Source organism: Heterocephalus glaber, unplaced genomic scaffold (genome assembly GCF_053883595.1).
Source record: "Heterocephalus glaber isolate CG9 unplaced genomic scaffold, H.glaber_assembly_v1.0 deba00000546, whole genome shotgun sequence".
NCBI lineage: Eukaryota > Metazoa > Chordata > Mammalia > Rodentia > Bathyergidae > Heterocephalus > Heterocephalus glaber.
Window position 1 is genome coordinate 30529028 of NW_028258147.1, and position 27540 is coordinate 30556567.

A 27540-nucleotide genomic window follows, 5' to 3' on the forward strand; every position below is an offset into this window, starting at 1 on the left:
GTCTTCATTCCCACCAGCAGTGGAGCAGAGTTCCTCTGTCCCCACACCCTGCCAGCATTTGTTATTGGTTGATATCATAATAGCAGCCATTCTTTCTGGAGTGAGGTGGAATCTCAGCATTGTTTTCATTTGCATCTCTTGAATGACCAGTGATGTTGAACATTTTTTCATGTGTTTATTTGCTATTTCTACTTCTTTGTATGAGAAATGTCTGTTCATTTCAGATACCCATTTTTGGATTGGGTCTTTAAATCTGGGAGGACTGATGTTTTTAAGTTCTTCATAGGTTCTATGTAGATAGTAGACCTTTGTCTGAGGAACAGCAGGTGAAAATTTTTTCCCACATTGTGGGTTGTCTCTTCAAACTGTTGGTGGTTTCTTTTGCTGTGCAGAAACTTTTTAATGAGAAGAGATCCCACTTGTTGATTGTTTGTGCTAGTTCATGGGCAACTGAGGTTTTGTTCATAAAATCTTTTCCTACACCAATATCTTCCAGAGTTCTACCTAACATCTCTTCCAGCCTGTTTAGTGTTTCTATATTAATATTTAGATCTTTAATTCATTTCTATTTTATTTTAGTGCATGGTGAGAGATATATGTCTAGTTTTAATCTTTGGCAAGTTGAAACCCAATCTTTCCAGCACCATTTATTAAAGAGGCTATCTTTCCTCCAGTGAGGCTGTTTGGCTCCTTTATCAAAGATGAGGTGGCTGAGTGTGTCTGGAGTTGTTTCTGCATCTTCTAATCTGTTCCACTGGTCCTCAGGTCTGTTTCTTTGCCAGTACCATGCTGTTTTTATCACAGTAGATTTGTAGTATACTTTCAAATTGGGGGTTGTAATACCCCCTGCCATGTCTCTGTTGCCTAGAATTGCTTTTGCTATTCTAGGTCACTTCTTGTTCCAAATGAATTTTTGGATTATTTTCTCCAGGTCTGTGAAGTATGCTGCTGGGGTTTCAATTGGGATTCCACTGAATCTGTACAGCAGTTTTGGAATTATGGCCATTTTCACTATGTTGATTCTTCCTACCCAGGAGCAAGAGATGTCTTTCCGTTTTCTGATATCATCTTCAATCTCTCTTTTCAGAGTGCTACAATTTTCAGAGAAGAGGTCTTTGATTTCTTTTTCTAGATTAATTCCAAGGTTTTTCAGTTTTTTAGATGCTATTGTGAAAGGAATTGTTTGCCCTATTTCTCTCTCAGTGAGTCTGTTGTTTGTGAAGAGGAAAGCTATTGATTTTTATGTGTTGACCTTGTATCCAGCTACTTTACTGAATTTGGTTATTCAGTCTAGAAGGCTTTTGGGGAGTTCTTGGGGTCTTCTATATAGAGTATCATGTTGTCTGCAAATAATGACAGTTTGACTTCTTCATTTCCTATCTTTATTCCTTTTCTTTCTTTCCTTTGTCTAATTGCTGTGGCTAATGCTTCCAAGACTATATTGAACAGGAGTGGTGATAGTGGACATCCTTGTCTTCTTCCTGATTTTAGTATGAAAGATTTCAGTTTTTGATCATTTAGTATGATATTGGCTGTTGGTTTTTCATAGATGGCTTTTATCAGATTGAGGTAGAGACCATCTATTCCAATTTTCTGTAGGGTTTTTATCATAAATGTGTGTTGGATTTTGTCAAATGTTTTTCTGCATCTATTGAGCTGATCATATGGTTTTTGTCCTTGGCTCTACTGACATAGTGTATTACATTTATTGATTTGCATATGTTGAACCAACCCTGCATCCCTGGGGTGAGTTCCACTTGATCAAGGTGTATGATCTTCTTGATGATCTTCTGCATTCTATTTGCCAGTATCTTATTAAGGATTTTTCATGTATATTCATTAGTGAGATTGGCCTATAATCTCTTTTTCGGTTGGGTCTTTCTCTGCTTTGGGGATCAAGGTGATGCTTGCTTCCAGGAATGAATTCAGGAGTACTGCTTCCCTTTCAATTTCATTGAAGAGTTTAAACAGTAGTGGCAGTAGTTCTTCTCTAAATGTCCTGTAGAATTCAGCAGTGAAGCCATCAGGACCCAGGTTTTTCTTAGTTGGTAAGTTTTTAATTAAGTTTTCAATTTCATTGATTGATACTGGGTTGTATAGAATTTTTAGGTCTTCTTCCTTCAAATTTGGTAATTTATGCTCATCTAGGAATCTGTCCATTTTTTTTTCAGTATTTTCCATCTTATTGGTGTATACATTCTCAAAGTAGGTATTGATGATCCCTGAGTTTCTGCAGGGTTCTTTGTAATTTCATCCCTAATTACATGGATTTGGGCCTTTTCTTCCTTTTTCTGATAAGGTTGGCTAAGAGTTTGTCAATTTTGTTTATTCTTTCGAAGAACTAACTCTTGGCTTCATGGATTTTTTTGTATTGTTCTCTTAGTCTCCATTGGATTAATTTCTCCTCTGATCTTTATAATTTCCTCCTTTGAATGAGCTTTGGGTTTGTCTTGCTCTTCTTTCTCTAGAAGCTTGAGGTTCAGCATCAGGTTGTTTAATTGAGCTCATTCTGTTTTCCTAAAGTGAGTATTCACTGCTGTGAATTTCCCTCGTAAGACGGCTTTCATTGTATCCCATAGATTCCGATATGTTGTATTGGTATTGTCATTTAATTGTAGGAACTGTCTGATTTCTTCTTTAATTTATTCTGTGACCCATTGCTTATTCAGAAGTGTGTTATTCAATTTCCATGTGTTTATGAAATTCTTGCAGTTTCTTTTGCTATTGATCTGCAGTTTCATCACACTATGGTCTGATAATATACAGGGGATAACTTCAATTCCTTTGCACTTACTTAAACATGTTCTATTAGTGAATATGTGATTTGTTTTAGAGAATGATCTGTGTGCAGCTGAAAAGAATGTGTATTCTGATACTGTGGGGTGGAACACTCTGTAAACATCTGTTAAGTTCATTTTTTCAAGAGTTTGAGTTCTAGTATTTTGTTGTTTATTTTTTGTCTAGTTCATCTATCTATTTGTGACAGTGGGATATTGAGGTCTCCACTACAATTGTATTAGTGCTTATTTCATTTTTCATGTCCTTTAGTATTTGTTTTATATAGTTGGGCACACTAGGGTTTGGTGCATATACATTTATGATTGTCATCTCTTCCTCTTGAATTGTTCCCTTTACAAGGATGTAGTGGCCTTCTCTGTCTCTCTTAATCAGTGTTAGTTTGAAATCCACTTGATCTGCAAAGAGGATAGCTACTCCTGCTTTTTTGCAGGGATCCTATTGCATGGAGTATTGTTTTCCACCCTTTAACTTTCAGTCTATGAGTTTCTTTTTGAATTAAGTGTGTTTCTTCTATGCAGCATACTGTTGGATCTTGCTTCTGGACCCATTCTGCTAGTCTATTTCTTTTGACTGGTGAATGGAAATCATTAACATTGATGGTTTTAACTGATACATATTGCTTATCATTGTTATGACTTTTTCTTTCTGTTGGATTCTCCCCCTTTGGATTTAATTTCTTGTTGCACCTGGTGGGTTCATTCTGCTGGGATTCCTGGTATTGTGATCCTCATTGTCTTTTCCTAGTATATTGTCTAAAATATTTTGGAGTGTGAGTTTTGTATTCGTGAAGTTCCTGAGGTCCTCTTTGTCATGAAAGTATCTTATTTCTCCAATTTTGAAAGATAGTTTTGCAGCATACATCAATCTGGGTTGGAGGCTGTTTTGCTTTAGGGCTTGCAATACATCACTTCAAGCTCTTCTTGCCTTGAGGGATTATGTTGAGAAGTCTGCTATGATTCTGATGGAGTTTCTTTTGTATGTGATTTGTTTCTTGTCTCTAACTGCTTGTAGAATTTTGTTCTTCTGTTGGATTTCTGGAATCTTAACTAGTATATGCCTAGTGTAGATATTTTTTGGTTAAGGCTAGTTGGAGCCCTCTATGCCTCACTTATCTGTATGTCAAGTTCTTTTCCCCTACTTGGGAAGTTTTCTGCCATTACTTCTGTGTTTTTTTATTGTCATCTGCACTCTCTCAAGTTTCTTCATTGATTCTGATCAGTCTTATATTTTTCTTCTTTGCATCATCTAGCAGCTGCTGGATTGATTTCTCATGGTCCCTTACTATTTTAAAGCAATTTTTCTTTTCCTGGTCACTAATTGGAATCTTTTTTTTTTTTTTTTTTTTTTTTGGTACCAGAGATCAAACTCGGGTCCTTGCGCTTGCGCAGCAGGTGGCGAAACCACTGAGCTAAATCCCCGGCACACTAATTGCAATCTTATCTTCTATATCTGAAATTCTGTTCTCACATTGGCTCACTCTGCTGCATAAGCTTTCAATCGAGTTTTTAATCTCTTGGAAATCTATTTGCTCTGTTTTATGGATTCCATTTGTTTCCTATGTTGTGATTCCATCACGTTCCTCAACTCCTCTATCTTTTTATCTGTGTCCTCTCTAGACTTTTTAATCATGTCTTGCACTATGGACACAATCTCTGCTGTTATCTGAGAAATTATTTCTGATTTCATTTTTTCCAGATCCTCTTTCATTGCCAGTTCGAGTCCATGTGATTGTTCTGTCTCATTTCCCTTTGGGGTTGCTTTAGGTGATCTGGGAGTCTGGCTTTGAGACTTGTTTAAGTGTCTTCTCATTTCCTTGGGGTGGGTGGGTGTACTGCTGGTGCCTGAGCAGCTCACCTCCTTGGCACTGGGGGTGGTGGTATGGCAGCCTGGAAGGTTCACCTCTGCTGTGTTGGGGGCAGCTCTGCTCCTCAGGGCTGGGGGTGGTGTTACAGCAGCCCAGAAGGTTCACCTCCTCCTCTGGGGACAGCTCTGCTCCTTGGAGTGGGGGCTTATCTGTTCTTAAGATGGGTATAATCTACTTCTTTTGATGTCTGGAAGACCTAGGAATCCTTCCTATTTTTTCTTTTGTAATAAATTCTTGGTTCCCTCTATTTTAGGTCTATTTCTCTCAAGTCCACTCTCCTACCCAATAATCTCCATTTTTTCAGTAACCTAACAGTAATGTTTTAGCCATGCTTATATCAACCAGGACATCATTATAGCCTTGTACTTTCAGTTTCTCCCATAACTGCAGTTCTCTTCTGAGGAAATCATACTTAATAAATGTCCTAATAATCATCATATTCATATGAACAACAGTGTGTCTCATATGCATGCATTATGCCCATTCTATCTCTCATAGACTCGTCAGTATTATTTTGTTATTCTATAATATTTCCATAGCTTGGCTCTTAAACTGTTGTTTGGGGTTGGTCTTCTCATTTTTCATCCTCTAAGTATCCATTTCAGTAATGACTGTGTCTCATCTGTGATCCTAATGCTGTCTGAATGCCACCCTTCCCTTTGTTTTTAACTTCAGTAGTGTTAAGGAACATTATATGCATATGTTGCCATGTCTCTTCTAATTGTCCAGCTTGATGCCTTAATTCTTTTGCAACATTTTGTAATTGTCAACATTGTGTATTAGCTCTATATTTTTCATATTCCAAATGCATTATTCTGTGATTGAGCCCATCCATGTCCAGTGTGGAATTGAATTTTTTGGTATTATGACTGGCCACCCTTTATAATTCCTGTCATCTAGATGTGGGAAATTTCCATTAGAGTGTAAGTCAGTAGACTCAGAACCTCCTGATCCCTGCTTGAAAGTAGATACGGAGGATCTCTCTGTCTCTGGCTCTGTCTCTGTATCTCTCTCTCCTAATTCTATGTAGATTCTTCACAGCTTCAAATAATAAATATCTTATCCTTTTAATGTCTAGTTTTCTTTTTTATCTAAACATTACTGCAGCAATGAATCAACTCATTTCTTTATTTGAGATTTAAACATAACTCTGTATTTTCTAATATCTAGTATATTGGTTTTAAAAATCATAGTTGCCTAGTTTGTCAACCTACTAAAAAGTCCCTTTACTAAATTATAAAATTTTAAATTTATTCATGGTTAAATATCATCAATAAATTATTTTGGAGTTTTATTTAAAGTTCTATTTTGCTTTAGTCTTATACACATACAAGGGCACATCACTCTAAAAAATGGAATGCTATGCATATGTGCATAAAGCCAACAGAGATTCAGAAGAACATTTACATTTTGAAGGTGAAAAAAGGTCAGGTTTAAGATTAATAGCAATCCCAGAGGGGGAAATGACATCTCATTATGTGAATAAATGCATGTTATTGTCAGTTAGAGTTTTCAAAAAAAAAAGTATAAACATAATTTGTGATACTTTTCCTAAAAAAATGAAACAGACAAACCAGGAGTTTCATAAAATAGCCTTAGATCCTGTGTACAATGATGAGTGGAAAACAGGACTATGCTAATTTGATACTGAAAGATACAAGTGAGCTAAGTTTTGTGTAGTGTGAAGAGTTTGCTTGTGCACAGTTGAGAAGAGCTGAGAATGCAGCATGGTGGGGCTGGGTTGGTAGGGGTGAGTCTACAGGACTGTTTGCCTTATGAGTGCAGTGATACTGAAGCAGATGCCAAAAGTCAGGATACACTGGCTATAGCTCCTGAGAGTCAACTGAGTGCTAGACCCCACATTGCATGTACTCCATCTGCTATTGTATCAACTCTGCAAAGCAGGCAGGGCTGTGCAGACTGACACCTGAACCAACTAATGCTCAAGAGAGCATTATTTCCTAACATGGCTGAGAGAAAACACAAAGCAAAGTGTGTAAGGTTCTGAGGTCTACCTATATCTCACCGCTCTTCACTTCCTAACCAGTGGGTCCTATACAAATATGCCTCTGGTTGCAGTACTCCATCAGTCATTTTTTTTTTCATTAAGTTGATTGGTACATTTTAAGTATACCATATAGTCACATTCATTATTGGGATCTTGTACCTTTACATGATGTATCTTGGTTCTTATTTCTTCCCACTCCCCTGCCCTCCCTTCACCCCCTCCTCCATCAACTTTTCTGCTTAGCTGTTCACTTGAGGCCTTGATATTCACTCCCTTCATTGCAAGCCTCTCTGAAAAGCCTGAAATCAAAAAGTGAAATTCTCAGCTTGTCCTGTATAACCACTGCACAGGATCTCTTCCTAGACCTTTAGCTTCAATCTCTGAATGCTACACAAGACCAAGAATTCTTGATGGAAGAAGCCAATGTGTGTGGCTGACACTTTGTGTTAGTAAATTCAAGCATATGTTTATAGTTCTGCACCTGTGAATATATGCTATGAATATACATGTGACATATTTTCTCTTTTAAAAGGCATATCTATTTTTTGAATAGAGAATACTTACATGGTAAAAAATCAGATAATAAAAAAAGGCCTATAACAAACAGTCTTCCTTCTACTACAGCCCCTACCTGCCCAGTTCTTATTTATGACTCCTCAAAATGGGTTAACTCAATTATTAGCCTCACTCCATCAGTATTTACATATATATGTGTAAATATATGTACTTATCACTACCTCATTGTATTACACAAACTGCAGTAGATTATAGAGACTAGGCTTGTTTCTAAGTGATTTAGTTATATTAACTCATATTATCCAAGCCACAGCCCATTGAGAGGACAGTTATTACTTCCACTTTACAGATGAGGAATCCCAGACAGAGAGGAGATAAATAACTTGCCAAAGGTCACAAAGCTGGAGTGTGGTGGAGTCACTCTGTCACCAAATCTATACCCTTGATCATTTCCCCTGACTACCTCTTATAAATGAAATTTCAATGTATAATTAGGTAAACTAGTCATTGCATCAACTGGAGACCGGGAGAAAACAGGGGCGATATTCAAGAGTTTGAGGAGAGTATAATGAAACAATTATTTATAGAGACCATCAAGATGAAGGAAATCCTCAAGGGATGGTGAATATCCAGGGATAACCAAAAGTCACAGAGATGATTGTTTTACCATTTCTAAGCCTGAAGTAAAAGGGAAGAAAATCATGTTATCTGAAGCTGGCAAAAGCTGGAGCTGCAGAAGATGGCTCCTGTCCCTTGAGCTGACCTGGGAAAAGATTAGTTATTGTTGGAGTCACAACAGTCAGAGAAAGTGAGAATAAATCCTTGATCTCTCTTTCCTCCTGAATTCTGATCTCTCCTTGTGGCTTCCATCTGGAAGCTTGGATGATGTCCTTTCTAGAGTTTAATGTGTTGGGGCTTATAGGAGGGCATAGGCAAATAGAAAATAACTATGAGTAAGTTGAGAATGATTATGTTGTAGTCAGTATTTACAACAGAACCAGATTTAATGCAGGACACAGTAATTTACAAGATTAGTTGACAATATCCTCCCACATAGTAAAATATAGAAGAGTGTAAGAGATCTGTCAGAGTACTAGAAATCTAGAGAATCCAGCCAAAGGGTGGCAATGTCCCTTGTGAGTCCATATCAAGAGACTGGGGGAATCTGTGATGGAAAACAGAAGGGTGTGTGCCTGAAAGCCCAAGGGCCAGTGCTGAAGTCTAGAGAGCCTGCTCCAGTGGGCTGAAAGGCTGGTGTTAGAAGATGAAGAATATGCAGTGAAAGCCAAGAGTTGACACCCAAAGCAAAAGTGAAGACCAGAGCTTCTCCAAAGAACAGCAGCCATTCTTGGTGAAGGTGAAGACTGGAGCTCAGCCAAGAAAACAGCTGAAGCCCCTCCAAAGAAAAGGAAGCTCTTCCAAGTAAAGTCAGCTGAAATCCTTCCCTCTCCTTCTCCTTCTTACACCATTCCAACAATAAGCCTCCTTAAGTAGGTCTTCCACGCCCAGAACCATGGTGATTAAATTTGACTGGGAATTCTCACTCAAGGTGACAATTAATTAACCACAAGTGAGATGGTTATCAGTTAATGTCTTTGAGTCACATGATCAGAAATTCAGTTTCTACAAGGAGTCAGTCATAAGTGAAGAATGCTTTTCAAATGGCAACAGGTATTTACCAAAGAGGTTTTAATCCAAAACATCTGGGTCTTCCCTGTGACACTGGGCCTTGCAAAACATTCATACAGTATTCCTAACTGCCACAGATGTGTCAAGAACTGTTGGGTCCTATGGATTATAAATTCCAAGAAGCAGAGCAGATTGCACCTTAATCTTTACCCACAGCTTGCTGGACATAGGTCATACTGGCTCCTCAGAGGCAGCCAGCCATTCAATATTCTGAAATTTCATGAGCTGGTATGCTATTTAAGCACTAATTAGCCACGATGTTAATATGCTATAAAACTTGACAAGTATTACAATTAAGCTTTTTGCTTTTCTAGAGAGCTGGTTGTTAAAAAGTAGACCACTGGCCTTGACTGTCTCTTGCTCTAGACTCCAATCAAACAAGTGGTCTTAGGGGTTACCTAGTAAAGGGGCTAGCACAAAGTAGCCAAACTGCAGAATAGCATGACTACATTTCAAAGAAACTCACTATACATCGTCACTATTTCTTTGTGGTGATATTGCCAGGTACAGCAACTTGCCTTTCACACGGATGCTCCATGGTCCCCTGGAAAATTAATCAATGGAACAAGATCTTGTATGTTCAACTTGCTTGTATCATATTAAAGCACTCAGGATCTTTCTACTTCCTGTCTGCTAGTTTCAATTAGCATACTGTCAATTTAATGATATTATGAGTCTAAACACCTTGACCACTGGGTCCCTGTGACTTATTAAAACAATCACTGGCATTTGATCTCTGAGAGTAATCCAGAACCACTTTGCATCTTCTATTCCAAGGTCCTATTTTCCCCACTGAAATCAGGCCAAATTCCATGGGAGCAAATCCCATTATTGTTAAATGGCTACTAAATCGGAACTTTTAAATACAGCATTTAAAAGGGACTTCTTAATGATTTGTTGAAAAAAATCTACTGATCTTTCCTGATAGTTATGATGGGGCGGGAGGTGGGTATGCAACCTATGTATAAAGAGATTCTGTGAAACAGTCCCATTTTCTTAAGTCTTTGAAATTTGCCTTATACAGCTTGGTCAAAAAAATCCCAATATCACACCCTTATTAACTGTAGGCCACTGTTGCCCAGGATTCAGTTATCCACACTCAAATGTTCCAGCCAGAATCCTCTGGGAGCACCTCCATACCAATAAATGTGGCTCAAGACAATCTCACATGCCTCCAATACCTGTGTGTGTTCCATAGACTCTGTCCAAGGCATAGGGCAAATACTGTGACTTATCCAGAATATACTTCTGCTCTTCCCAGAGCCAACCTCACACTTTTTCCTTTAGGTTATGCTGGCACTGAACTCTCATTGTAGGTCTGGAGGTAAATGAGGGGTGGTGAGGTGGATAGTGAGGGGTGGACTGACTCCTGTTGTGTGGGGATTACCTGACTTTAAGTCAACAAAGGAAATTTATGGAAGGGAAGTTAGGCTTCCTTGGGAAAGAAGAGGGAGGGATGGCTTCTTACTCAGTTAAGGAAGATTCAGGTGGATTTCATGGTGCAAAACTCTCAGCCTTGTGTGTGATTATTTAAATGTCTCAGAATTATTTGAAGTCTCAGAATCTCACTCCTAATTAATGAATGGCTTCATAGGTATGTGATGCCTGGAAAGACTAAACTAATGTTATTTGCCTGAAATAGAGTCAGCACTGGTGCCTAATTTCCTGCCATGCCTGCACTCTAAATACACGTTTTTTTAAACCATCCTTTAGGGTTTTTCCCTCTTTTCTTGTTCTTTGAGTTGGAAGTTCAAGTCTTCAGGCTTTCATTCTTTCCTTTTTCTTTTCTTTTTGTAAATTCTACAGGGCAGTTAGGAGCAGCCAGAGCACAAAATGTAATTCCCACTGTGTTGCCATAGCAATTAACAGCCACAGTCATTAGTCTGTGCTTTGCCGTTTTTCCATACTGCATCTCACACCAATAATAACTTGAGTAATCAAACTATTGCATGGATTACTACCTAGCATGGATTACTAGTTGCCAGTTCTCCTTGGCCAAGGAAAACTGATATAGGCAAGAGAATCCCCATTTGAGGGTCTATTTCCTTGGGCTACTCTTAATACAATTACTGAATCAACCAAGACACACACAGGAACAAATAGTCATACTCGAGGGGTTTAACTAAAAAAAGAATGTAATGAAAGAACTAATTTACAGGAATGGTCTGTTAGTTAGGGTTCTCCTGAGAAATGCAACCAGTTTGGTTCATAAAATCATGAAGACTGGCAAGTCCAAAATCTGTAGAGCCTGCGTTCCAATTTGAATCCAAAGACTGCTTGGCAGGATGCCATAGAACCAAAAGAGCTGAGCTCCCAGAGCTGAAGGCTATCCAGCAGGAAAATTCTCTCTGGCCAAGAAGAAAGTCAGTCTTGTTTCTCCATTCAGGCTTTGTGCTAATTGGATGGGACCCATCTACATTATGGAGGGCAATCTGCTTTACTTACTCTACAAATTTAAGTGGTAATCTCATCCAAATCACCCTCATAGAGCTACCTAAGAATAATATGATCAAATATCTGGGCATTCTGTGAGCTAGTCAAGTTGACACACAAAGTAAACCTACATACAAAGTAAAGGTACTTAGTATATTAAGTACACATACTTAAATATACTTATGTAAATTTCAAGTTGACACATGAAATATAGTGTTATATACTATACATTCCAAATGGTTAGGAGTTTTGGGAACCAAAACAAGATGATGAGTACATAAGGATTAGCTGAAACAGAAAGCTCTTCCCAGTATTTGGTCTACAAGGACAATGGAGAAGATTTGGAGTAGCGTGGTTATGCTTACAGCCATGGGAGAGGCTCTCTGACATCAGCTATGGCCACAGAGAAACACTCTTTTTCAGAATCATTCTTGTCAAATCAGGAGTCAATGCAAGAAATATCTTGATCTCTCCTCTAATTTCCTGCTGGTGTCCCACCCCTCTATTTGTCTAATCTATAAAGAAGCCTGTGTGACACACACAATAGAGGTCAGCCTCCTGGATCAAAAAGTATGGCAGAAAAGAATTGACAATGGAAACAAGAGTATGGAAGCAAAGAGAGAATAACCAGTACATTTGCCTATCGCTTATTTAAACACAGTAGTTCCCTGTTATTCACAGGGGATATGTTCCAGGACCCCCAGACTCCCAGGGGGTGTCAGAGACCACAGATAGTACCAAATTTATATATTCCTATACATACATTTATATGTTCCTATACATACATACCTATGATAAACTTTAATTTATAAATGATATACAATAAGAAATTTAACAAAAATAATAAAATAGGAAAAATAACAATATACTCTAGCAAAAATTATATGAATGAGGACTCTCAAATCATCTTGTTGTACTGTACTCACTTTTTTCTTGTGCAGATATAAGATGATACAATGCCCATATGAGGAAGTGAGGTGGACAACGTAGGCACTGTGACAGAGCGTTAGGCTACTGTTGACTTTGGTGATGTCAGAGCGAGGACCAGCAAATCACAATGATGCTCATGGCTGGGTATGAGGAACAGATGGTCTGATAGCTGAGATGGCTACTAAATGTTAGCTCTCATGCATGTGGCACATGCAGTGTGGATACAATGGACAAAGGAATGGTTTGCAGTCTGGGCAAGATGAAGTGGTATTACCTGAGATTTCGTCATACTACTCCCAACAGTAGGCAACTTAAAGTTTATGAATTATTTATTTCTGGGACTTTTCATTTAATATTTTGGGGCTGAGGTTAATGGCTGGTAACTGAAAATAAACCATAGAAAGTGAATCCTCAGTTAAGGGCTAATGTCACTGCTCATGCATAATAATTTACAGAAGTGGACTTGCTGGTGAGAAAATAGATACTGTTATGATCTAGGTCTAGATGTCCCACCTCATGTGGTCACAGGTGGCTTTTTCAGAGGTGGCTGAATCTAGAGTGTGTGATAATGCGATTAAGGGCATGAGATTACTAAACCAGTACACTGATTGGTTTGGTACCACCCTAACCCCAGTAGTCTGGATAAGATAAAGGAGGCAGAAAGATGCTGTTAATTTTTCCTGGTTGCTTTTGCCACTGTGTGGGTGCCATGAACTGTTTCTATTCTGTGATACCCCTCTGCTATGTGCCACTGTGCCTTGGAGCCAGCCCATTATGGACTGAAACGTCTATAAATTGTGAGCTAAATAAACTCTTTGTCAGTTAACTTTGAGTGTCAGGTATTTTGTCTCAGCAATGAGAGAAAAGTAAGACAGATATGCTTATAATTCTTTTGGAATAGCCAATCTTCCTCCCATATGGTGTTGCAGCAATTTATACTTCCTCCAATCTGTATTCAAGGCCCCTGCAGCTGGTCCAACCACAGGCTGGATTTGTGCTATCAAATATTTGGGATTATGTCAATACAAATGAAAAATGTTATATCTCAAGTTTCATTTTATACTTCTCTTTTTTTCTGAAGGGTTTTAACATCCTTTTACATAAATTTAATGACAAGAGGTAGTAAATAAAACATAATTCATTTAAGCAATTTAGAGATATATGCTTCACCTAAAAGATAAGTCAGTGGGTACATTTGGAGGTACATGTTGACCCAAACACTCAACAGTCTCACCAAACCTAGCTCTCCCTTCACCCCTCTCTCCATCTTTCTGTCTTCTTGTCTCTTCCTCTAGATCTATCTTCTCTCCCTGTCTCTCTCATTTTCCCAGGGAGCACCCAGCTTTCATCCTCATGGCTCAAATGTCAGCAGTAAGATCCACCAGAATGGTCTGAGTCAAAGGACTGCAGGTGCATTATATTCCTGTCCTTGAGGCATTTCTGTAAGCAGGAATGCAAAGCTTTCTCTGTGCAGGAGTCCCAGTAAAAATACACCCTTCCTCTCTACATAGGTCTCCAAAAATGCTCAGATCATGGGCTCTGAGTGCCCTCTCTGTCAACCAGTGAGAGCAGAGACATGCCCTGAAGTGGAATTTTTTTCTGCTTTTTTTACTTTCTTTGCTTTTTCTTTTCTAGTTTGTTTTCTCTTTCTCTTGATTGCTTGTTCTTGTTTTTATATGAGTGAGGAAATTGTTTTCAAATTTTGTTTGTTTTATTCTGTTTTTGTTTCTGATTCTTCCTTCTTGCTTTCCCTCCTCTCTTCTTCATCAGTACCCAAAGCTTGGGAAATGTTCCTTTGTTCTCCAGCCTTGCTTCTAATCCCTTTCTCTTCTTCCATTTCTCTATTTTTCCCCTAATCTTTTAAAAATTTTCTTCCCTGAGGATAAAGTCACCATATTGAGGGGGTATTTATTGTATAAAATTTTCTGGTTTATTTTAGATTTGGTTATATGACTACAAATCCTGTTCATATGGTTAAAGGTGGTAAATTAATAGTTACCACAGTTTGTCACTTTCTAGGGTGTGTTTGATGCTATTGTTATTATTGATTGTACTACGTTAGCCAAGGTGACATAATTTTTCTAATCAGTTGTTCTTCCTTATATGCCAAAACTGACTTGAGGGTCATAAACAATATTATAGGCCAGTGCCAAAAAATCAGGGCTAGGCCAAATAGGCTGCAATTTCTCATTCCCAACAAACTGAAGAGGTAGGATCTTGCAACAGACTCAAAACCAAAAACCCAGGTACATTTGGAAGACATCTCTGAGGACCTATTTCCTAAAGGTTCCCGATACTAGCAATAAAGATATCTACTCTGAACAAGTTACAAGCATTAACACAGGAATTAAACTAACAAAAGTAAAATAGAAAATAAGAATACACAGAAGCCAGTTGCAATCCCAGACTTTCAGCTTACCAAAGGCAAACTCAGGGGGCAGTGAAGTGGATGAACTTGAAAGCCACCCACCTGGACTCTCTGAAATGGTAACAGTGGAAGTAACAAACCAGATGAATGAAGCTCTAGAAAAAATTAAATCAGAAATAAATTCTCAGATACCTTCAGAAATGATGGCCATAATGAAGGGCAAGATTAGTGAATCTACAAAAGATACAGATAAAAAAATAGAGAAGTTTAGGAAAATGATGGAAACCATGAATGCCCAACATAGGAAAGAAATAGAACCCATGAAACAGATTCAATCAGATATCCAGGAGATTAAAAATTCCATTAAAAGTATATGCAGCTGAATGAACCAAAGAGAGGACAGAATTTCAGATCTAGAAGACAGGATTGCAGTTAGCATTCATGAGAAGAAATTTTTCTTAAAAATAGCAAGGTAGTACAAAAAATCAACCCAGTAGCTGCTGGAAGATGCAAAGAAGAATAACATGAGATTGATCAGAGTCAATGAAAAAGCAAGAGATAGTGAAAATGACCAAAAAAAAACCAAACCAAAAAAAAAAAAACTGCTCACAGAAGTGATGGCAGAAAACTTCCCAAGCATGGAAAAAGAATTTGACATACAGATAAATGAGGCATATAGAAATCCAATTAGCCATGATAAAAAATAAATCTACCTCAAGGCATATAATAGTCAGGAACCCAGAAATCCAACACAAGAACAGAATATTTAAAGCTGTTAAAAAAGAAACAAATCACTTATAAAAGAAACCCCATCAGAATCACAGCAGTCTTCTCAACACAAACCCTTAAGTCGAGGAGAACTTGGACTAAAATATTTCAAGCCCTAAAGGAAAAACACCTCCAACCCAGAATGATGTAACCTACAAAATTATTTTTCAAAATTGATGGAAGAATTAGATATTTCTATGACAAAGAACACCTGAAGAAATTCATGACCACCAAAGCAGCACTCCAAAATGTTCTCAAGGACATTCTAGAAAGAGATAATTAAGACTATAACTTCATGAACCCCAACAGAATAAATCCACCAGGCAAAGCAAATAATTAAACAGAGGGGAAATAAAGGGAGCCAATAACAGGAAAATAACATGACAAGGATAAGTCAGTACATATCAGATTTCAATCATCAATGCAAATGGTCTCAATTCACCAATCAAACGAAACAGACTGGCCCAGACCCCAGAGGCTCCTGAACACCCACCCAAGCCAAAGTCTTGCCCAGAAAAGAGCTGCACAGGTGCACAAGCTTCAGCCAGAGGCCCCCCATTCCATTGGTAAGTGTGCAAAGATCCCAGGGAGCAGCAGTGTGGCCCAGACCAGCGTGGCTGCAGGTGGATCCCAGCCAGGGCTCCGCCCTGACACCAGAGGCTCAGGCACACCCTCCCAAGCCAAAAGCCCACCCAGAAAGGAGCTGCATAGGTGCACAGGCTTCAGCCAGAGACCCGCCATTCCATTGGCCACAGCAAAGGTCCCACCTGGAAAAGAGCTACACAGGCACACAAGCAATACCTAGAGGCTCAATCTGATACCATTGATAAGTGCTTGGAGATACTACCCAAAGCCTGCATGGACAACAGGAACTGGGGTGCACAGCCTCCAGCCAAAGGGCCTCCAAGACAACACCTACATAGGGGCCCCAGCAAGAGGCACACGTAGATATCATCCCAAGTGTGCACAGCCCCCCCCCCCGAAGCCTGCCCAGACAACAGGTCAGCTCAGAGATCCAGAAGGCCATCACTCTGAACCCAGGAATTGGTGAACTGGTGAGCAGCAGAGTAAAGGCTGCTCGGTGGTGTGCTAAGAATTCAAAACCACAGGGTGAGCAAAAAGTTGCGTCAACAAACTTACATAAGGTTGCATCTGTTGAAATGCAAAGACACATAAATAAGTCTCAAAACCAGACTTCCAGATCACCTAAGGCAACCCCAAAGTGCAACAAGATGGGACATTCTAATACTCAATCGCCTGGGCTCCCTGAACTGGCAACAAAAGAGGTCCTGGAAAAAAATGAAATCAGAAATAATTTCTGATAGCAGCAGAGATTGTGCCCATAGTGCAAGACATGATTAATAAATCTAGAGTGGACACAGATAAAAAAATAAAGGAACTGAGGAACATGATGGAATACCAACATAGGAAACAAATGGAATCCATAAAAGAGATGCAAGAGGAGACTTCCAGGTCAGCATACCAGAGCTCCCAGGCAGGAAGAGGTTTCTGGGTAGGTGTGCCATGGCTCCCAGCCTGGAGGGGGCTTCCAGGTAGGTGTGCCACAGCTCACACCACAGAGGAGGTGGCCTGCATGAGTGCCAGGAACACACCCCTCCACCCCCCACTACCGTCAAAAGGAGAGACACATAAACAAGTCTCAGAACCAGACTTCCAGATCACCTACAGCAACCCCAAAGGGAAAGAAGATGGAACAATCTGATACTCAACCATCTGGACTCCCTGAGCTAGCAATGAAAGAGGATCTGGAAAAAATGAAATCAAAAATAATTTCTCACATAGCAGCAAAGATTGTGCCCATACTGCAAGACATGATTAATAAGTCTAAAGAGGACACAGACAAAAAAAATAGAGGAGCTGAGGAACATGATGGAATCCCAACATAGGAAACAAATAGAATCCATAAAACATTCAAACAGATTTCCAGGAGATTAAAAACTCCATTGAAAGTCTATGCAGCAGAATGAGCCAATGTGAAGACAAAATTTCAGATATAGAAGATAAGATTGCAATTAGTGTCCAAGAAAATAAAAAATTCTTTAAAATTGTAAGGGACCATGAGAAATCAATCCAGCAGCTGCTAGATGATGCAAAGAAGAACAACAAAAGACTGATTGGAGTCAATGAAGACACATGACAGAGTGCAGATGGCATTGAAAAACTGTTCACAAAAGTGATGGCAGAAAACTTCCCAAGCAGGGGAAAAGAATTTGACATACAGATAAGTGAGACATGTAGGACTCCAATTAGCCTTGATCATAAAAGAGATGCAAACAGATTTCAAGGAGATTAAAAACTCCACTGAAAGTTTTCACAGCAGAATGAGTCAATGCAAGGATAGAATTTCAGATATAGAAGATAGGATTGCAATTAGAGACCAGGAAAAGAAAAATTTCTTAAAAATAGTAAGAGACCAGGAGAAATCAAACCAGCAGTCTTTGCAAAAGAAGAATAACATCTGACTGATTGGAGTCAATGAAGAAACAGGAAAGAGTGGAGATGACATAAAAAAAAAAAACTATTCACAGAAGTAATAGCAGAACACTTGCCAAATAGGGGAAAAGAACTTGACATACAGGTAAGTGAAGCATATAGGACTTCAACTGGCCATGATCAAACAAAATCTACACATAGGCATATACTAGTTAGGATTCCAGAAACCCAACAGAAGAACAAAATTCTACAAGCAGTTAGAGACAAGAAAAAAATCACATACAAAGGAAAGACCATCAGAATCACAGCAGACTTCTCAACATAATCCCTCACTCAAGGCAAGAAGAGCTTGGAGTGATGTATTGTAAGCCCTAAAGGAAAACAATCTCCAATGCAGATTGATGTACCCTGCCAAACTATCTTCCAAAATTGATGGAGAAATAAGATACTTTTATGACAAAGAGTACCTTAGGAACTTCATGAATACCAAACAAGCATTTCAAGAAATTTTAAACAATATCCTAGGAAAAGACAACAAGGACCACAACCCCAGCAAGCCCAGCAGAATGAATCCATCAGGCACTACAAGAAATTAAACACAAAGGGGGAGAATCTAATAAAAAGAAAAATTCATGACAAGGATAAATCAATACATATCAGTTATAACCATCAATGTCAATGATTTTAATTTACCAATTAAAAAAAAGGCCAGAAGAATGGGTCAAGAAGCAAGATCCAACAATATCCTGCTTACAAGAAACACACTTAATTCAAAAAGAAACTCATAGATTGAAAGTTAAAGGGTGGAAAACAATATTCCATGCAACAAGATCCCCCCAAAAAAGCAGGAGTACCTATCCTTTTTGCAGATCAAGTGAATTTCAAACCAACACTGATTAAGACAGACGAAGAAGGACACTACATCTTTGTAAAAGGGAACAATCCAAGAGGAAGAGATGACAATCTTAAACATATATGCACCAAATACTAGTGCACCCAACTATATAACAAATACTAATGGAGGTGAAAAATCAAATAAGCACTGATACAATAGTAGTGGGGCACCTCAGTACCCCACTCTCACAAATAGGTATATCAACTAGACAAAAAGTCAACAAAAAAATACTAGAACACAATCAAACTCTTGAACAAATGAACTTAACAGATGTTTACAGTGTTCCACCCCACAAAATCGGAATACACATTCTTTTCAGCTGCACATGGGCCATTCTCTAAAATAGACCAATATTAGCTCATTGAACATGTTTAAGTAAGTGCAAATGAACGGAAGTTACCCCTTGTTTATTATCAGACCATAGTGCAATGAAATTGGAGATCAATAGCAAAAGAAACCACAAGAATTTCATTAGCAAAAGAAACCACAAGAATTTCAACACACTTCTGAGTAACCATTGGGTCACAGAGGAAATTAAAGAAGAAATCAGACAGTTCCTTCAATTAAATGACAATGACAATACAACATATCAGAATCTATGGGAAACAATGAAAGTATTCTTACAAGGGAAATTCATAACAGCGCATATTCACATTAGGAAAACAGCGAGCTCAATTACACAACCTGATGCTGAACCTCAAGCTTCTAGAAAAAGAAGAGCAGGACAAACCCAAAGCCCATAGAAGGGAGGAAATTATAAAGATCAGGGCAGAAATCAATGCAATGGAGACTAAGAGAATGATACAAAAAATCCATGAAGCTAAGAGTTGGTTCTTCAAAAGAATAAACAAAATTGACAAACCCTTAGCCAACCTTATCCCAAAAAGGAAAGAAATGGCCCAAATCCATGCAATTAGGAATGAAAAGGGTTAAATTACAATGGACCCAGCAGAAATCCAGAGGATCATCAATACCTACTTTAAGAACCTATATGCCAAGAAGATGGAAAATACAGAAGAAATGAATAGATTCCTAGGTATATGTGAATTATCAAAGTTGAAAGAAGACCTAAAAATTCTAAACAATCCAATATCAATCAATGGAAATGTAATTGGAAAATGGAAATTGGAAATGCAAAATGTAATTAAAAACTTACCAACTAAGAAAGCCCAGGTCCTGAAGGCTTCACTGCTGAATTCTACAAGACATTGAGAGAGGAACTACTGCCACTACTGTTTAAATTCTTCAATGAAATTAAAAGGGAAATAATACTCCCAAATTCATTCCTGGAAGCAAGCATCACCTTGATCCTCAAAGCAGAGAAAAACCCAATAGTAAAAGAGAACTACAGGCCAATCTCACTAATGAACATAGATGAAAAATTAGTAAGACACTGGCAAATAGAATGCAGAAGTTCATCAAAATGATGATGTATCCTGACCAAGTGGGATTCATCCCAAGGATACAGGAATGGTTCCACGTACACAAATCAATAAGTGTAATACATTTTATCAATAGAGCCAAGGACAAAAACCATATGATCATCTCAATAGATGCAGAAAAAACATTTGAGAAAATCCAACATGTATTTATTATAAAAACTCTCCAAAAAATTAGAATAGATTGTCTCAACCTCAATCTGATAAAAGCCATCTATGAAAAACCAACAGCCAATATCATACTAAATAGTCAAAAACTGAAATCCTTCACACTAAGATCAGGAAAAAGACAAGGATGCCCACTATCACCACTCCTTTTCAATAAATATTTGTAAAGATTAGCCTCAGCAATTAGACAAGAGAAAGCAATAAAAGGAATAAAGATAGGAAATGAAGAAGTCAAATTGTCATTATTTGCAGATGACATGATACTCTATATAGAAAACCCCAAGAACTTCTAGACTTAATAACCTAATTCAGTCATGGAGCTGGGTACAAGGTGAACACACAAAATTCAACAGCTTTTCTGTACACAAAAAAGAGACTCACTGAGAGAGAATTAGGGCAATCAATTCCTTTCACAGTAGCATCCAGAAATTGAAATACCTAGGAGTCAACCTAATGAAAGAAATCAAAGACCTTTACTCTGAAAATTATAGCACTCTGAAAAAAGAGCTTGAAGAGGATATAAGAAAATGGAAAGACATCCCTTGCTCCTGGGTAGGAAGAACCAATATAGTGAAAATGGCCATACTTCCAAAACTGCTATATAGATTCAATGCAATCCCAATTGACATCCCAGCAGCATACTTCACAGACCTGGAGAAAACAATCCAAAAATTCATTTGGAACAAGAAGTGACCTAGAATAGCAAAAGCAATTCTAAGCAATAAAAACAAGATAGGGGGTATCACAATCCCCAACTTGAAACTATACTACAAATCGACTGTGAAAAAAACAGCATGGTACTGGCAAAGAAACAGACCTGAGGACCAGTGGAACAGATAAGAAGATGCAGAAACAACTCCAGACACACTCAGCCACCTCATCTTTGACAAAGGAGCCAAACACCCTCGCTGGAGGAAGGATAGCCTCTTTAATAAATGGTGCTGGAAAGATTGGGTTTCAACTTGCCAAAGATTAAAACTAGACATATATCTCTCACCATGCACTAAACTAAAATTGAAGTGAATTAAAGATCTAATTATTAATACAGAAACACTAAACAGGCTGTTAGAGAGGTTAGGTAGAACTATGGAAGACATTGGTGTAGGAAAAGATTTCATGAACAAAACCTCAGTTTCCCATGAACTAGCACAAACAATCAACAAGTGGGATTTCTTCTTATTAAAAGCTTCTGCATAGCAAGAGAAACCACCAACAGTGTGACGAGACAACCCACAATGTGGGGAAAAAAATTTTTTTTTGGTACCAGGGATCAAACTCGGGTCATTCTGCTGTGAGGCAGGCAGCAGAACCACTGAGCTAAATCCCTGACCACTGGGAAAAAATTTTTACCAGCTGTTCCTCAGACAAAGGTCTACTATCTAGAATATATAAAGAACTTAACAACATCAGACCTCCCAAATTTAAAGACCCAATCCAAAAATGGGCATCTGAAATGAACAGATATTTCTCACACAAAGAAGTAGAAATAGCAAATAAACATATGAAAAAATGTTCAACATCACTGGCTGTTCCAGAGATGCAAGTGAAGGCAACACTGAGATTTCACCTCACCCTGGAAAAAATGGCTGCTATCATGAAATCAACCAAAGACAAATGCTGGTGGGGCTGTGGGAAAAGAGAAACCTTACTCCACTGCTGCCACTGCTGGTGGGAGTGTAGACTGGTGCAACCACTGTGGAAATCAGTACGGAGATACCTCAAAGAACTAGGTCTGGAAGTCCCATTTGACCCAGCTAGGGTATCTTCCCCAAAGAATTGAAAGAATCATACCAGAGTGATATATGTGATAAATGTGCACCCACATTAATAGCAGCACAATTCATGATAGCTAAAACTTGGAAACAGCCCAATTGCCCATCTACTGGAGACTGGATAAAGAAAATGCATTTTTTAAATAAATTGGAGTATTACTCAGCCATAAAGAAAAGAAACTAGAGACATTTATAGCTAAATGGATGCACATTGAGCCTTTACTCTTCAGTGAAATAAATAGGACACACGTGTAAATACTGAATAGTTTCTCTAGTGTGAGAAACTGAAAGTGTAAATAAGGACTAAAAGTTATAATAGATAATGTGAAAAGGAAGAAAAGGTACAAAGGGGAATGGGAAGTCAGAGGGGTAGGGGAAAGGAAAGAAGGGAATGAAATTAATATGAGGAGAAGAAAAAATGGAAACAAAGTCTTTGTAAATAGGGAGGGGTGGAAGGATTGAAAGGGAGGGCAGGGGAATGGGGAAAAAATAAGAACCAAGATGGATTATGTAAAGGTGCAAATTTCCAATGATCAGTGTCATTATATTGTATACCTTAAATGTATCAATAGAATTAATTAAAAATAAAAGGAAAGAGACTAGCAGAATGGATTGAGAAGCAAGATCCAACAATATGCTGCTATAAGAAACACATTTAATTATAAAAGAAATTCATACACTGAAAGTTAAAAGATCCAAAACAATATTTAATGTAACAGGAAGCTGGAAAAAAGCAGGGTTAGCTATTCTATTTGCAGACAAATGGGATTTCAAGCCAAGACTGATCAAGAGTGACAAAGACAGTCACTGCATACTTGTTAAGGAAACAACTCAAGAGAAAGAGATAATTATCATAAATATACATGCACCAAATACCAGCACACCTAACTACATTAAACAAATATTAATGGACATGACAAATGAAATAAGCACTAATACAATTTTAGCGGGAGACCTCAATAGCCCACTGTCATAGACAGATCAACTAGACAAAAAATCAACAAAGAAATGTCAGAACTGAACCAAATGTTTGAACAAATGGACTTCATAGATGTCTATAGACTGTTCCATCCCATAAAATCAGAATACACATTCTTCTCAGCTGCACAAGGGACATTCTCCAAGAGAGACCACATACTAGCTCATAGAACATGCTTAAGTAAATGCAAATGAATTGAAATTATCCCATGCATATTATCAGACCATAGTGCAATGAAATTGGAAATCAATGGTAAAAGAAACCACAGGAACTTTATAAACACAAGGAAATTAAACAACACCCTCCTGAATAACCAAGGGGTCACAGATGAAGTTAAAGAAGAAATCAGACAGTTTCTACAATTAAAAGATAATGCCAGTACAATGTACCAGAATTTATGAGATAGACTGAAAGCAGTCCTATGAGGGAAATTTATAATGGTAAACTCCCACATCAGAGAAACAGAAGAATCTCAAATAAATAACCTAATGTTGAACCTCAATCTTCTAGAAATAGAAGAGTAAGTCAAGCCCAAAGCTCATATGAGGGAGGAAAGTATAAAGATTAGAGCAGAAATTAATGCAATTGAGACTAAGAAAGCAATGCAAACAATCAATGAATTAGAGTTGGTTCTTTGAAAGATTAAATAAAATTGATAAATCTTTAGCCATCCTTTTCCAAAAAGGAAAAGACTCAAATCCATGCAATTAGGAATGAAAAGGGTGAAAGCACAAAGAATCCTGCAGAAATCCAGATCATTAATACTTGCTCCGAGAACCTGTATTCTAGTAAGATGGAAAACACAGGACAAATGGACAGATTCCTAGATACGTATGAATTACGAAAGCTGAATCAAGGTATAAAGATTCTAAATAACCCAAATCAGTCAATGAAATTGAATACTGAATATTACCGAAAAAGAAAAGCTCAGGTCCTGGCAGATTCACTGCTGAATTCTACAAGAAATTTAGAGAGGATCAAATGCCACTACTCTTCAAACTCTTTAATAAAATTGAAAAGGAAGAAATACTTCCACACTCATTCCTGGAAGCAAGCATTGCCCAGATCCCAAAACCAGAGAAGGATTCAACCAAAAAAGAGTACTACAAGCCAATCTCCCTAATATACATAGATGCAAAAATACTCAATAAGATACTGGCAAACAGAATATAGCAAATCATTAAGAAGATTATAAGTCATGACCAGGTAGAATTCATCCCAGGGATGCAGGGATGGTTCTACATACACAAATCAATAAATGTAATACACCACATTAACAAAGCCAAGGACAAAAACCACATGTCCATCTCAATAGATGTAAAAAAAAAAAAAAGCATTTGACAGTCCAACAACATTCATGGTTAAAAAAAAACAAACCCTACAGAAAATTGGAATAGATGATCTGATAAAAGTCATCTATGGCAAACCAACAGCCAGCATCATACTAAATGGTCAAAAACTGAAAGCTTTCACTGTAAAATCAGAAATAAGACAAGAATGTCCATTATCAGCACTCTTAATCAATATAGTTCTGGAAACATTAGCTGGAGCAATTAGACAACAGAAAGAAAAGGAATAAAGATAGGAAAGGAAGAAGTTAAATTATCATTATTTGCAAATGACATGATACCCTACAGAGAAGACCCCAAAAATTTCACCAAGAGACTCCTAGATTTAATAACAATTCAGTAGTATACGTGGATACAAAATCAACACTCAAAAATCAATAGCATTTCTGTACACAAATAACAAACTTACTGAAAGAAAATTTAGGGAAACCACACCTTTCACAATAGCATCCAAACAATGAAATACTTAGGAATCAACCTGAAGAAGGAAGTAAACGACCTTTACATTGAAAACTATAGTACTCTGAAAACAGAGATCATGAGGATATCAGAAAATGAAAAGATATCCCTTGTTCTTGGGTAGGAAGAGCCAATATAGTGAAAATGGCCATACTCCCAAAATTGTTATACAAAATTTAATGCAATTCTGATCAAAATATCAATAGCATACCTCACAGAAATAGAGAAAATGTTCCTAAATTCATTTGGAACCAGAAGAGACCTAGAATAGCAAAGGTTGTTGTGGGCAACAAAGGCAAGGCAGGGGGAGTCACAATCTCTGACCTGAAATTATATTATAAATCCACTGTGATAAAAACAGCATAGTACTAGCAAAAGAAAGGGGGGGGGTCTGAGGATCAATGGAACAGACTAGCCAATCTAGAAACAACTCCAAACACAGTCAACCTCCTTATCTTTGACAAAAGGGTCAAACACCTTCACTGGAAGAAAGACAGCTTCTTTAATAAATGGTGGTAGAAAAACTGGTTTTCTCTATGCTGAAGACTAAAACCAAACCCATATCTCTCACCATGCACTAAACTAAAATAGAAATGGATCAAAGATCTAAATATTAAAACAAACACTAAATCTGTTGAAAGATAGAATAGGCAGACCTCTTGAAGACATAGGTGTAGACAGACTTTATGAACCAAACCCAATTGCACAGGAACTATCACAAAGAATCAACACTTGGGATCTCCTTTTATTAAAAAGCTTTGCACAGCAAAATAAACCACCAACAAAATGAAGAGACAACTTACAAAGTGGGAAAAAGTTTTGCCAGTTTTTCCTCTGATAAAAGATAAAATATTGTTCCTCTAGAATATATAAAGAACACTCCAAAAATCAGATCACCTCAAATTTAAAGACCCAGTCCAACAGTGGGGATCTGAAAGAAGTAAAAATGGCAAATAAATGTATGAAAAAATATTCAACATCACTGGTCACTTGAGAGATGCAAATTAAAACAATGCTGAAATTCTATCTTACTCCAGAAGGAATGGCTGTTACCAAGAAATCAACCAGTAACAAATGCTGGAGGGGCTGTGGGGAAAAAGGAACCCTTCTCCACTGTCGGTGGGAGTGTAGACTGGTGCAATCACTGTTGAAATCAATGTGGAGATTCCTCAAAAAACTAAAACCAGAGGTTCCATTTGATTCTTCTTGGTATCATTCCCCAAAGAATTAAAAGCATTAGGCTGGGGGTTTAGCTCAGTGGTGCTGCTGCCTGCCTCACAACCACAAGATCCTGAGTTCCATCCCTGGTACCAAAAAAAATAAAATAAATAAAATAAATAAAAAGCATCATACCACAATGATCCATGCACATGCATGTTCATACCAGCACAGTTTGTAATAGCTAAATCTTGGAAAACAGCCCAAATGCCCACCAAGTGATGAATGGATAAAGAAGATGTTGTGTTTTAAAAAATACAATGTAGTACTATTCTGCCATAAAGAAGGATAAAATTGAACATATGAATTGCCAATGTTAAATTAAGATATAGAAATTCTAAACACCCCAATTACAATGAGTGAAGTTGAAAATGTAATAAAAAATTTACCAACAAAGAAAAGCCCAGGTCCTGATGGCTTCACTGCTGAATTCTATAAGACATTTAAAGAAGAATTGTCACCATTACTCTTTAAACTCACCAAGGAAATTGAAAGGGAGGCAAGGCTTCCAAATTCATTCCTGGAAGCAACTGTTACTTTGATTCCAAAACCAGGGAAAGACCCAACCCCAAAAGAGAACTACAAGCCAATCTCCTTAATGAACATAGATGTAAAAATCCTCAATAAGATACTGAAAAACAGAATACAGAGGGTCATCAAGAAGATCATGCACCCTGACCAAGTCAGATTTATCCCAGGAATGCAAGGATGGTTTGATATTCCTAAATCAATAAATGTAATACACTATATTAACAGAGTCAAGGACAAAAACCATATGATCATCTCAATAGATGCAGAAAAGGCATTTGACAAAATCCAACACCCATTCATGATAAAAACGCTACAGAAAACTGGAATAGAAGGTCTTTATCTCAACCTGATTAAGGCTATCTATGAAAAACCAAAAGCCAACATCATACTAAATGGTCAAAAACTGTAAACTTTCATGCTAAGATCAGGAACAAGACAAGGATGCCCACTATCACCACTCCTGTTCAACATAGTTCTGGAAACATTAGCCACAGCAATTAGAAAAGAGAAAGAAATAAAAGGAATAAAGACAGGAAAGAAAGTGAAACTGTCATTATTTGCTGATGATATGATACTTTACATAGAAGACCCAAAAAAATTCCACCAAAAGACTTCTAGACTTAATTGATAGATTCAGTAGAGTAGAGGGATATAAGGCCAACACTCAAAAAGCAATAGCCTTCTTATACACAAATAGCAGACTCACTGAGAGAGAAATTAGGGAAACAATTCCTTTTACAATAGCGTCCAAAAAAATGAAATATCTAGGAATCAATCTAACAAAGGAAGCAAAAGACCTCTACACTGAAAACTACAGCACCCTGAAAAAGGAGATCGAGGAGGATATAAGAAAATGGAAAGACATCCCTTGTTCCTGGGTAGGATAAACCAATATAGTGAA